Source organism: Diabrotica virgifera, chromosome 4 (genome assembly GCF_917563875.1).
Source record: "Diabrotica virgifera virgifera chromosome 4, PGI_DIABVI_V3a".
NCBI classification, from domain to species: Eukaryota; Metazoa; Arthropoda; class Insecta; order Coleoptera; family Chrysomelidae; genus Diabrotica; species Diabrotica virgifera.
Window position 1 is genome coordinate 166287790 of NC_065446.1, and position 13158 is coordinate 166300947.

Genomic DNA, 13158 nt, shown 5'->3' on the forward strand with positions numbered 1-13158 from the left:
CACGTGGAAGACGGATATATAAGAAGATAAAGAGTCAGGGCCGTACCGATTTTAATTTTTTTCATAAAAATAAAGGTATTTAGGAAATTTCAAAAAGCTTAATTATATATAAAAAACTGATTATAAAACAACGAAATAACGTAAATAGTCGATTGATATACTGGTGAGGCACTGCCTCACCTGCCTCATAGGACAAGCCGCCACTGTAGACCACTCAAAATGAATATTGACCAATGGCGTCCTTGATATCGGCGTTACACCTCGATGCACAGAGCGGCCATAGCTAGCCTAATCTACTGGTTGTTATATTTATGGGTTCATACCCAGCCGCTAATTTCAGGAAAGTAAGTACAGCGACACCTTTTATTGTGAATGGCTTAAACGATATCGGTACAATAGACGAAAGAGTCCAACATTTGCTGACGTCAGGCAGCAATCCCTTTTTCTTACCTCAAGTGACTAAAAATACAAACTATATTGGTCAAGGAAGACACAAGTTCTCGTAATGTCTTACAAGTACTGACTTGTATCTCGACTTAAAAAGTTTGAAAAAAATATTTGTCCGCTAGTACAAATAAAACTCGTTATGTATGAATTGCAAGTGGTTCTTCGTGAGATTAGTGAAAGTTGTGAGATCGAGTTGCAAAGTTGCGTCATATATATAGGCAAGTGATACCCATGAACCCAGCAGATAGATATATCTTATGAGCTCATATATTATTTCCCGGTAAAGGCCTGAAGAGAATAAGCCCGGCAGGGCCTTTGCGCCGGAGAAAAGGCCCGGCGCAAATTGAACCTAAGATAGACACAACCTGCGCCGGCGAACTGCGTAGACAGTTCTACGCATCCTACTATCAGGTCATTCGTTCGCAGGTCTAGCTTGGGAACGTTTGTCATCGGCGTACAGTTTTCTTGGGCCGTGGGACGCGTGACTCACCGCCAGATGTGTTTATTTTTACTTGTTTTTGTTTGCGAGGTGAACGTATCTGAAATGAATACGGATGGTACCTAATACAATTTATTATGATAAATAAAATATTAGCATAGTCAACACCCCGAGTGAAAACTGCGTTGTCTTTGTCATTAAATTCTGATAACTTCTGGTAGACTAAATAAGCGACTATACGAAATTAATAATCAAAGTTATGCCTCTACAAAAACACATTATTAGAAAATATTCATGTAACTTAAAACCATGATCGATAAAAATATCGCATTACACTCAAATTCAACTTGTCGGCATATTAAATTTTTGTTTATTACAGATAGTGTTATTTTTTATGACCGATCAGTAACGGAGGGATTATGAATTATGACCTGCAGTAATTGTAAATGATTGCGATTCTGCAGTAATTGTAAATGATTGTGATCCGAGCAGTAATTTGAGGAATATGAGTTAGGCTTTGACCACACGGGCGATTTTTTACGGCGCCGTAAAATTACGCGGCAGTAAGCGCTGTAAAAAGCATGGCGACAGGTGGATGTAAATTACGGCGTGTCGCCAATAAAATGAATTCGTCCCTTCGTTTGTGACACGACGCCAAAGATGGGCCGGTTCGATGTTGCTGGGCGATATTTTACAGCTCAGTCTGGCCATCTACTATTCTCAGCGTGGGACCCATTTTCGCGCATATTTTTACGGCTCTTATGGCGCCCGTGTGACCAAAGCCTTATGACCGAGCAGTAGGGGAGAGATTATTTTAAATATGTAGGTATTATGTGCAGAAATAAAATACTCAGTGTAAGATATCTTTTTATGCGCCCGCTTATGATCAAATTCGATGTCTTCGAAAGTCATACCGCCACGACTACTACGGACGTGTAAGATATCGTGTAAGATCAGATACATCAGTATTTTGTAATCAATATTTGTACTCAGTACCACTGAGAACCGGTATCAAAAGTAACCGTTACATGTCCGCACTGATTTTACCCGTCTCTATTCGCCACGTCGATAGCCAACTGTTGGGTTGGCTTGTGTTCAATATGCGGCACGCTAGAAAAATAAATGCACGGGTCACCCGTCCCGCCGGCGCAGGTTGTGTCTGGCTTAGGTTCAATTTGCGCCGGGCAAGCTCGGACTTTCTTAAACAAGCCATATTTTACTGCTTTGAAGCTTCAATACTAGTAACAATGGCCCATCCATTTATAACAACATTGAATAAATTTATTCGTAAACAGGCAATACAATCTGGTAACAATAAATGACAAAATCATACTCGTCGGATCGGCTTATGTTTGGTTAAAAGAAAATTTAAAGGAAAAAACTGTTTATTCGACCTTACAGGCGTGAAACTTTAGATAAGTAAGTTTTATTTGTGTAAGTATTGATAGAATACCAGAAGTAAGTATTGATAATAACTTCTAAGAATGTCAAATAAAAAATAAACGACATTAAATCGAAAGCTAACAATTTCACTGGTTTACACCGGCACTACACGACTTTTAATCTCATTTTTTCTAATTTTTTATACGTTCTCAAACTTTTGAATTTTTGTACGCTTATCACTTGAAATCTCAAATATACCAGCGACGAGGATAGTCCATTAAGTTTTTTCAGAAACAGCTCATCTGTCTCTTTTGCATCTCGATGTTTATATATTCCATTTGCCACATTTCCAAACTCGTAAATAAATTATTAGTCATTTTATTGCTTAAAATTTTCCAAAACAAAGTAAATATTGCAAGTATTTTCGCTTGTCAAGCAATCGTTAGGTAACTATGTATAAAACAATACGGGCGATACCAAAAATTTGTGGCTATTAAGTAGGGGAGCGAAGTATGCTAAATGTGCAGTCACTCGAGCACTTTGGGGACCTATTGGGTTGTGAAGAGTAGGTCCTAAAACCAAAAAAAGTTAAGTAAAGTTTTCCATTTTAGTGGGGCCTTTCCATTTTTTAATTTAATTTTACATTACATAATTACATTTAACAATCGTTTTTTCCGATTATAGCGCCATCTATCCATAATTCAAAAAAATGTTTCGAATAAAAGTTGCTTATTTTTACGTAAAGAATCCAAATCTGTAATAAAAATTTGGAGCTCCTATTTAAGATTTTAAAGTAACCCCCACACCACCTCCGTGGGTGGTCGTCTTTGGTACCATTCAATAGATTTTTCAAAAATATTGATTATGTGTATTTTGCAGTTTTTCGATCTAATGTTTATTTTGCGAAATATCGCGGGATTTGTATTCAATAATAATAATAGTCCCCCGTTTTATACCGCTGCTCACGTGGCTTTGGGAGCATAGCAGGGTAGTCTGCTATATCTAGGGCCTACGGTATACAAGGAAGGTAACAGGGCCAGTGCTACGCTTCAACCGCCTATTATTACCCCTGGTTTTATAGGTCTGGATCCCGCGTATGAAAAAAAAGTTGATTAATAGCAAGCTGAAAATTTGTTAATAGCTTAAGGGTGTCTAGTCGGACAAACTTTGATATGTGGGAACACTGGAATAGGGGAAGTTTTATTTGTGGAACAGCTTAAAAATTTGGAACGATTAGACCACGAAAACGGCACATGTATTTTGTCCGACAGAACAGACTTAAACTCTCCGAACAGAGATTAAACTCTCATGCAAAAATCAGACTGAAATTTATCACCAAATGGGCATATTAATGAGTGGAACACGTAGAATATGTCAAATGAAGGGAATTATGACAGGTGATAAATAGCAGTCTGATTTTTCCATGAGAGTTTAATCTCTGTTCGGAGAGTTTAAGTCTGTTCTGTCGGACAAAATACATGTGCCGTTTTCGTGGTCTGACCGTTCCAAATTTTTAAGCTGTTCCACAAATAAAACTTCCCCTGTTCCAGTGTTCCCACATATCAAAGTTTGTCCGACTAGACACTAGACACCCTTAAGCTATTAACAAATTTTCAGCTTGCTATTAATCAACTTTTTTTTCATACGCGGGATCCAGACCTATTACCCAAGGTACTCATTTTATTCAGGCTGAGTCGACCTGGGGCCTATATACATTTTTAAAAATGTCTATTTTTAGTTGTTCTTGCCGGCGGTAGGATTTGAACTCCGGACCACCAACACGCGAGCCAAGCAAACTACCACTTAGCTACACCGGCCCACTGGGATTTGTATTTAAAATTTTAAATTTACCCCCACCCCTCTCCGTGGGGGCTCATGTTTGGTATCATTCGATAGATTTTTGAAAACTATTGAACCTGTATTTTTTAGTTTTTCGATCTAACGTTCATTTCGCGAATTATTCGCTTTTTTTTTGTAAAATTTTTAACTTGCCATTTCCTTACGCCCTGCTCAAATCGTTAGGTTTTTGAAATATACACTGTTTTGCATGTCCTTAACTTACCTTATTTTAATTTGACAATTTCGAGTATTTTTAAGGATATTTTTTTTTCGGGCCCCCTTTACGAACTCCCCTGTGTTAAGAGCTAATATATGGTAGAGGTACATCTGCAGGGCACCAGGTTTCTCCCCATATGATAATCTGACGCGCTCGAGTAACTGCAAAAATCCCCGCTTGGGCTACTCTACCATGAATATATTATGGCCAACTCAACAATACTTGTACCTAAGTAGTACTACTGGTGTACCTACTAGTACTCATGCACTTAAAACATTCCTCTGTGTTGTTGATGGTAATACTGCAAGCTATTGTGTTGCAGCCACATATTGCAGTAAAAATATTGCTTGTTTAGAAGCACCTTTAGTTTTAGTATTGTATTCGTATTATTTCTCATTATTACTTTAATTTTACATATCATTTTTTTTTTTTCAGTTTTCATGATGCATGTTAAAATTAATCATAATATAGTCTAAGATACATACGATATAAGGTCGAACTGCACCGATCTGTTTAATGGATAAAAATTATTTGATATGTAATTTAGTATGTTAACAATTATTACAAAAACGCCGATATAATTTTGTTCTTTATAATTAATTAGAAGATTAAGAAATTACTTTTTTTATAAATTTTAAAAAACTTTTTCGGTTCGGACAGATATTATTTCAGATTTTTTGGATCATTCTAAATAAAGAAGGTCTGTTGTAATTTTTCTCTTAGGTAAGTTGATCGTTTTCGAGTTATAAACAATTTAAAACTGAAAAAATAACGAAAGGTAACGATTTTCAAGGCTCAAAAACGTAAGTAAAAAATTTCATTTTTTAAATTACGAAGTACCTAAATTCAAGTTCAACCAATATTATATCTATTCTTCATAAGTATTTTGGACTTATTTCATTTTAAAACATTGTTTTTTAGTTGGTAATCCACCCCGATCGCCCGTCACATCAAAAGGAACTATGGCAAAAATTCTTATTGGGATCTGATAGAAGAAGGTTTGATCTTGAATTTAGGTACTTGATGATTCGAAAAATAATATTTTTTACAAACTGAAAAGTCAAACAAGCAAAATCATCTTTTACTAATATTTTTTAGGTATGTTGTTGAGCCTTGAAAATCGTCATTTTTCGTTTTTTTAGTATTAAATTGTTATAATTCGAAAATGAGCAACTTATGAGAAAAATTACAAAAGGCCATTTTTGTTTCCAATGATCCAAAAAATCTATAATAATAACTGCCCGGGCAGAAATCTTTTTTTATTTATAAGAAAAGGCATTTTTTATTAATTAATTAATTAATTAATTATAGTCAAGAAAAAAATTATATCGGGCACCCCTTATTTTTTTATAATTCTTAACATAATAAATCACATATCAAATTATTTTTATCCATTAAAGAGATCGGTGCAGTTCGACCTTATATCGGATCCTCTAGTGCAGCGATACTCAACCTTTTTCTTTCCTGGGCCACATATTAGCTATTGCCACAGCTTGCGGGCCGCAATCAAGATGAAGTAGTACACAGGGTGTTTCATTGGGAAACGGAAATATTTGAATGGTGAATAGAGGTAAATGAGGCGGTTTTAGACATACTAAATTTATTTCTCCACCGACTGTATAACAGAGTACAGGGTGTTTTATCGATTTTGCCCATTTCTTTCTGGACCCATAACTTTAAAACCACCTTGCATATTTTTTTGATATTTGGTACACATGTGTCACATTTAGAAACCAAACCACCCAACTATTAATCACAAGAAAAATTCAGGTCCAGATTAAACAAAATTATAAATACGTTGTGACCTTGTAACAACATCCTATATTGCATATTGAAATTTTCAAAACCCGTTTGCATATTTCAAAAGAGCTTTAATGGAGCTTCCATTTTTTGCTCTGACAATTACATGACTTTAATTTTGAATTAAGAACTCGAACTCGAACTCGAACTTTCAAAACAAAAAATTCGATATAATTTCAAAATTAATGTCATTAAATTATCTTTGTAAAAAATTGAAGCGAGCAATTAAACTTACTTTTTTGTGCTCTTTTCAAATGTGCAGACGAATTTTGAAAATTTTAATATAGGTACAGGGTGTTGTTTCAAGGTCACAAATATTTTAATTTTTTTTTGTTAATCCGGACCTGAATTTTTCTTGTTATTACTAAATGGGTCGTTGCAATGTAGTAAATAAGTATTGATTATTTTTAAAATGAGTGTTTGTTCATTAACTTTAGTAATTTATTATTAAAAGTTAATAATACCTTGCTTTTTAATCAGAGTTCTTAAAAATTTCAATACAATTTAAAACTAAAGTCATTAAATTGTCTGCCTCATGCCCAAACACGCCTCAAACATATCGGCACACTATCAAATAATTTAAAAAAACACGTGAAATTTGACAAATAATTTGATCACAGAGCCCTTTAGTTAGCCTTCGGGCCGCATAAAAAACGCTAGAGGGCCGCATGCGGCCCGCGGGCTGCAGGTTGAGTATCACTGCTCTAGTGTGTATTAGGTATATTTATTGGGCTAGGTTTAAGTGTTTTAAGAAGCGGACTCGCTGATATATTTTGCACAACTAATGACCTTTAAAAACTGAACCAGCAACCTATATAATATGAGATTATTTAATAATTTTACACACGTGGAGTCTGATCAGAAGTTCCCAACATGGTATCTTTAAACATTAAGAGATAAAACACTTTCACATAGATTTCTTTGACATGGTAAACAACTAAAAGTACATTTGAACTACCTGTAGTAATGCGGGCTATGTTTATACTTCTTCTTCTTTGAGTACTATGCCTAAATTTTAGGCGCGGGTAGCTTTCATGACAATTTGCCGATATCGTTCTCGATCTTACGCGCCAAGTAACAATTTATCTGCTGATAAGCCAGTTAGTGCCGACGCTAGGGTATAAGGTGCCCGCCTGCAAAACTAACACAGTCGCCCCCCACCCACACACACATACACACAGATAATCGTACAACACCAGCCTCGGGGACATTATGTCTATGTCTGTTCTAATGGAATAGTGAGACCCACAATGTCCGAAGATCAAACCGGTCACACTGCGTAACCTGGAGGGGTATTACCTATCTGACCGTCCATAACCTGGAGTGGTAACTATCTGACCCCCGAGTACAAGCTATACCACCACCCCTCCCTATCGTAGTACATAACGAATGAGGAGACTTTGTACTGAATGTTACCTTGGATGCCCTGGGTAATGGGACATCCTCTGTATTACTTTATGTGGTTAAACCACCTAATTTTAAGGGGTAGCTAGAAGAGCTGTTCTCCCTATGACTTGATTTTGGACTTGTGTGTTAAAAACGTGTGTTCCGGGCAGCGGGGAACCGACTTAAGTCGGTGTCCCGATATCCGCAAATGTTCCCGGTAAATAAAGTTCGGTTACAGTTTTATTGGACCCATCATCTGACAAAACAACTTCACTTTAACTTTTTTGAGAAATTGGCTAAGAGAACTAAAATTGTTTTTTTTGTCATTTCTTTTTTTTTTCGGCTTTTCTTTTTGGATTTGTACCCCTGATCATTTTTTTTAATCCATTTTTATTTAACTAAATAAAGATAACTTTAACCCTCGTAAGGCGGTGCTTAGATTCTTACGTAAACAACGGTGCGGGGTGCATTTGCACCCCATCCGTACATCCATTTTTTTATATGTGAACGTTGGGGAAATTGATTTGAAAGATAATTAGGACTTGTTTTTCATATTATAAAACATAATTTTACAAACAAAGTACTCATTTCTTCTTAAAAATAATATTATCGCTGCAAGACAAACACATGAAATTTTTCACAGTGTGGGCAACACAACATTTTTACACACAATACAGTTATGCCGGGACTTTCGGTATTTTTTTCTGTGACATAAATAACACCGACATTGTCCCATAGCTCTGTTAGTTCCAGGTGGAACAGCAGAAACGTCTAATTTAGGATTAAATTTTCATCATTTGCACCTTACAGTCATTTTTCCAAAAAAACACGTAAACGCAAAGAGTTTTAAATGCCGTAATGGGTGGAATGCGTTTAGAATTGAATTTAATGCGAATAAAAAAATGGACAACAATCTTATTAAAAAAGATAGGTGAGAAAAACGAGGTCTGGGGTGCAGCTGCACCCCGCACCGCCTTACGAGGGTTACGTCAAGAATATGCTTCTGCAGTAATGTGCAACCGTAATTTGATAATAGTACTGAGTACTTAACAAATAATATAATTTTATATTAATTGAATGCAACACTAGATTGTTTAACTATATTCTGTATTATATCACATGAAATAATACTAAATCTAAAGAGGTCTAAATTAAAAGTTATGTAAAATGTTTATTTTAAATACCTATCATGTTTTTATGGGATTAATACTTAACAGGTATAAATAGGTATATAATACATAAATTAGACAGGCGGCAAGACAACAGTATCACATTCTTGTTTCTTTTACTAGAAATCATTCATTTCCTCATAACTGCTGATACAAAACTAACAACTTGCAAGAAATTTGAAGAAAATAAACAAAGCATTCTCATTAAGAGCAAAGTTGTTTGGTTGAAATATGATATATTTGACCAATAAATTATATTATTACATGGTAAGAATTCTATGGGCCATTGCATATTTTTGTATATTTTACAATTGTGTGATATGCAAAACTAACAGACACAGATTAGGGCATTAAGACGAATTTAAACCACATTTAAAAAATTACATTTTTCTATTTTAGTATTTTGCATAACACCCACAGAAAAAAGCTCATTCTGGCGCCCCCCAAACAGGGGCGCCCGCCTGCAGTGCATCCCTTGCTGGCCCGTTATCGCCGGCCCTGAAGCCAGTACACTGACGAAGGTTTTGGAGCCATGAATATCTCTTCCTGCCAATTTCTTCTCCTTTTTCCGTCGATCTTTCCGTTGAGTATTAACTGCAGTATCCTATATCTGCTACTTCTCATTAGAGGCCCAAGGTATTCATCAGGATTTAGTGCCTCGTTTATCTAACATCCTAGGTACCTATTTAAAATGGTTAACTTTTGTTATCGGTTCATTACTAACAATTAATTGTTAGTCACTTTTTCTTCCTCTGCATTGAGATTTTTAGTCAATGTTTTGGAATTATATGTCATTACTGGCAGTATACGTTGGTTGTAAACTTTTTTCTTAAAGCAAATCGGTAGCGCTCCTTTTAGAATAGGTCTCCTCTTACCAAATGAAGCACATCCTAAACCTATACGGTGACGCTGAATCTCATAAATTTGATCCTTTTCCGTTTCTAACCGTTTTCCCGAGTAAATATAACTAAATACATTAGGTATGTACTTCGTTGCCAACTATTGCCACAACATCACTTAGAACCAAATATGTCATGTATTTTGTTTCTTGAAAGCAGTGGCGACGCGTGACTTTTTCTGAAGTGTTACCAAAACCAGATGCAAAAAATCTTATTTAAAAAAATGAAGATATGGCTTCAATATCATTTTGTATATCACTTGAAACTCTCGAAAAAACAGATGTTTCTAGATGTTGACAAAATTTTTGATCTATTTTGGCAATTAATGTTAACAATTCCCTGTAATTGCCTCGATTGTCAGAGTCGTCGCACTTGAAATGACCACGAAACGCTAGTTCTTGTTTGGCCCAAAAACATACAGTATCTATTATAAGTGTGCTAAGGATATACCTATCTATTTTTTTAACAAACTCATTATGTTTAGCAATATTTGCTTTAAAAGCTTGGTTAAGAGAACTTTTGATTTTTGTTTTGCCAAACTGAATCAAATTGGGTATACATCTTACGTCTTACATGTAAGTAACGGAGAAATTTCATGTCTCCTTTTTAAAAATCTAACACTATTTAATCGTGAACCTGGTCCACCCATTTTTCTGTAGAAACCAGAAGACATCGCCAACAATACAATATATTTTTCTTGCAACCATAATATAACCAAGGATTTTCACTGTACCAACTAAATTTAAAATATCGAACTACTTTTGTTGATTCCTTTTTTAAATTGTTTAAAATAGGTCTTTCATTTTTAATCTCATTTTTTTCTTCAAAATTATACAAGGAGAATTACTTTTCAAGTAGCTGATCGATTAAGAAGCGACACTCATCCATGGTTAACTGCACGCACACTTTTTATAGGTACTGTCACCAATTTTAAATCTGGTAACAGCGCTACTGATACACAGCGCGCTTATGCCGTCGCTTCTTCAAAATTTTCAGTCACTAGCCGGTCCCGAGCGCCAGCGTGGGTATATATCCATTGTAACCAGAAATGAGTCTGGTAACAGAGTATAATAAAGTGCAACTGAGTCACATAATCTTGCCAATATTTTCGTGTCTACGAGTAGTTGGCTATTTACTGAGTTAGGTACTATTACCACATAATATAATAATATGTTTCTATTGGTAAAAATATTGGTAAATAGAATTATTCATCGTCATAAAATATTTATTTGCAAGATTTTTAACTGTTACCAATGGTAACAATGGTTACATGGACGCTTCGCCAGTGACATGCCCAACAATACAGTATATTTTTCTTGCAACGATAATATAACCAAGGATTTTCACCGTACCAACTAAATTTAAAATATCGAACTACTTTTGTTGATTCCTTTTTTAAATTGTTTAAAATACGTCTTTCATTTTTAATAATCTCATTTTTTTCTTCAAAATTATACAAGGAGAATTACTTTTCAAGTAGTTGATCGATTAAGAAGCGACACTCATTTATGGTTAACTGCACGCACACTTTTTATAGGTACTCTCACCAATTTTAAATCTGGTAACAGCGCTACTGATACACAGAGCGCTTATGCCGTCGCTTCTTCAAAATTTTCAGTCACTACCCGGTCCCGAGCGCCAGCGTGCGTATATAACCATTGTCACCAGAAATTAGTCTGGTAACAGAGTATAATAAAGTGCAACGGAGTCACATAAACTCGCCAATATTTTCGTGTCTACGAGTAGTTGGCTATTTAGTGAGATATTTACTGAGTTAGGTACTATTACCACATAATATAATAATATGTTTCTATTGGTAAAAATATTGGTAAATAGAATTATTCATCGTCATAAAATATTTATTTGCAAGATTTTTAACTGTTACCAATGGTAACAGTGGTTACATGGACGCTTCGCCAGTGCTTGAAAGTTTATAGTAGACACGGACACGACTACTTTTGTAAGCTTCATTTAACTTCTCGGAGCTGTATTCAATATAATTTGCAATCTAGTTACTTATACACGCTTATTCCAGAGCTACCGTGATTAGTAGGTGGAAGATGGCGTTGCTCTGTCTATTTCCACGCTCAATCCTATATTTTTATCCGTAAAGTAATGAAGTTTATTAGACGCTGTTGCGTTGTTGCATACATGCTTTATCAACTTGCCGTATCTGTAGTCTAAAAACTTAAGTACCCACAATTAAATAATACATAGTTTACTTGATACAAAAACTTTTTAAAAAATCAAATATTTCCACTTTAAATAACCCGGTTTTAATTGGAAGTATTTTCAAACATGTTCTGTGATTTCATAATTATATTTTCCTCAATAAAATTTTATTTAGTTAGTGGAATAAAATAATAAATAACAAAAACTACCAAAAGCAATGAATATAGAAAATTTCCACTTAATGACTATAGTTATTAAGCTGATATAGGTACAAACAGGTAAAGTTTGCTGTAACGGAAATATGTGACTATGGAATTATTGTAGGGATTAACTAGGAAAAGTTTATAAACAGCTTAAATTTTTTTAAAATAATTGACGACATAACATTGTGAAAGGATGATAATCATTTACATTTGTACTCACATATTTTTCCAATATGCATTAATAAAATTACTATCTACACAATAGATAGGACAAACATGAAGAATATCCTCAAATAAGAGAGATGTAATACATAGGTTGCTGGATAAATATTTATGGGAACTCTTACTTGTAATTTAGAAATGTCTTAAACATTCAATATTCTAAAAAACTATCAAAAAAGTACTATAAGAATTCATTAAAGAGAGAAAATACAAATAGATCAAACAAACTAGAACAAAATAAACATAAACAAAATCTTAGAGCTACAATATTACTTATTAGTTACAATAGTTATTTACTAAGTCTTTCAAATGTCTGCGTGCACTATTCCATCCAAATCATTATCACGAAGATCCTGAATTTAGAGATGTGGGGATGTCACCACTCTGAGATCTAAGGCTACTATGAGAAACTTCTGACATTTTGCTTTACACAAAAAAGCAATACTAAAGTTATAATCAATTGCTTTTGTACAAAGCGGGACAATCTTTAACAGATTGGAGAGTACTGAATCCTTGACAGATTTTTGAAAACTTCCAAACAGAGATGTTGTTAGGTACACGTCTTAATTTGCTCTCATGAAGCGAGTCCCTAGCGTTTGGGAGTCTTTTTTTGAAAATTAGATTTGTCTTTTATGTATGTACATGGTTCACTACACTTTTGTCATGTACATAATCATGTGTTTTGCTACGTTGGCAAACTTTGTCAAAGGTGGAGTTACACATTTATTACTAAATTACACATATTTTATATTATTACCTTATAAAACACTGATAATCACCCTTCTGACATCGGGGTCACATGTATGGACCCAAAACTGATCCTCTCTATCGATTTTTAAACGAAAAGTACTAAACAAGATATTCGAAGCGGTCTGTGAGAACGGAATATGGAGGTGTAGATATAACTTTGAACTTCAGAATATCTACAAGCATATGTTTGGTGATACCAATCGAACATGATAAAAAATATTCTCACAGCGCC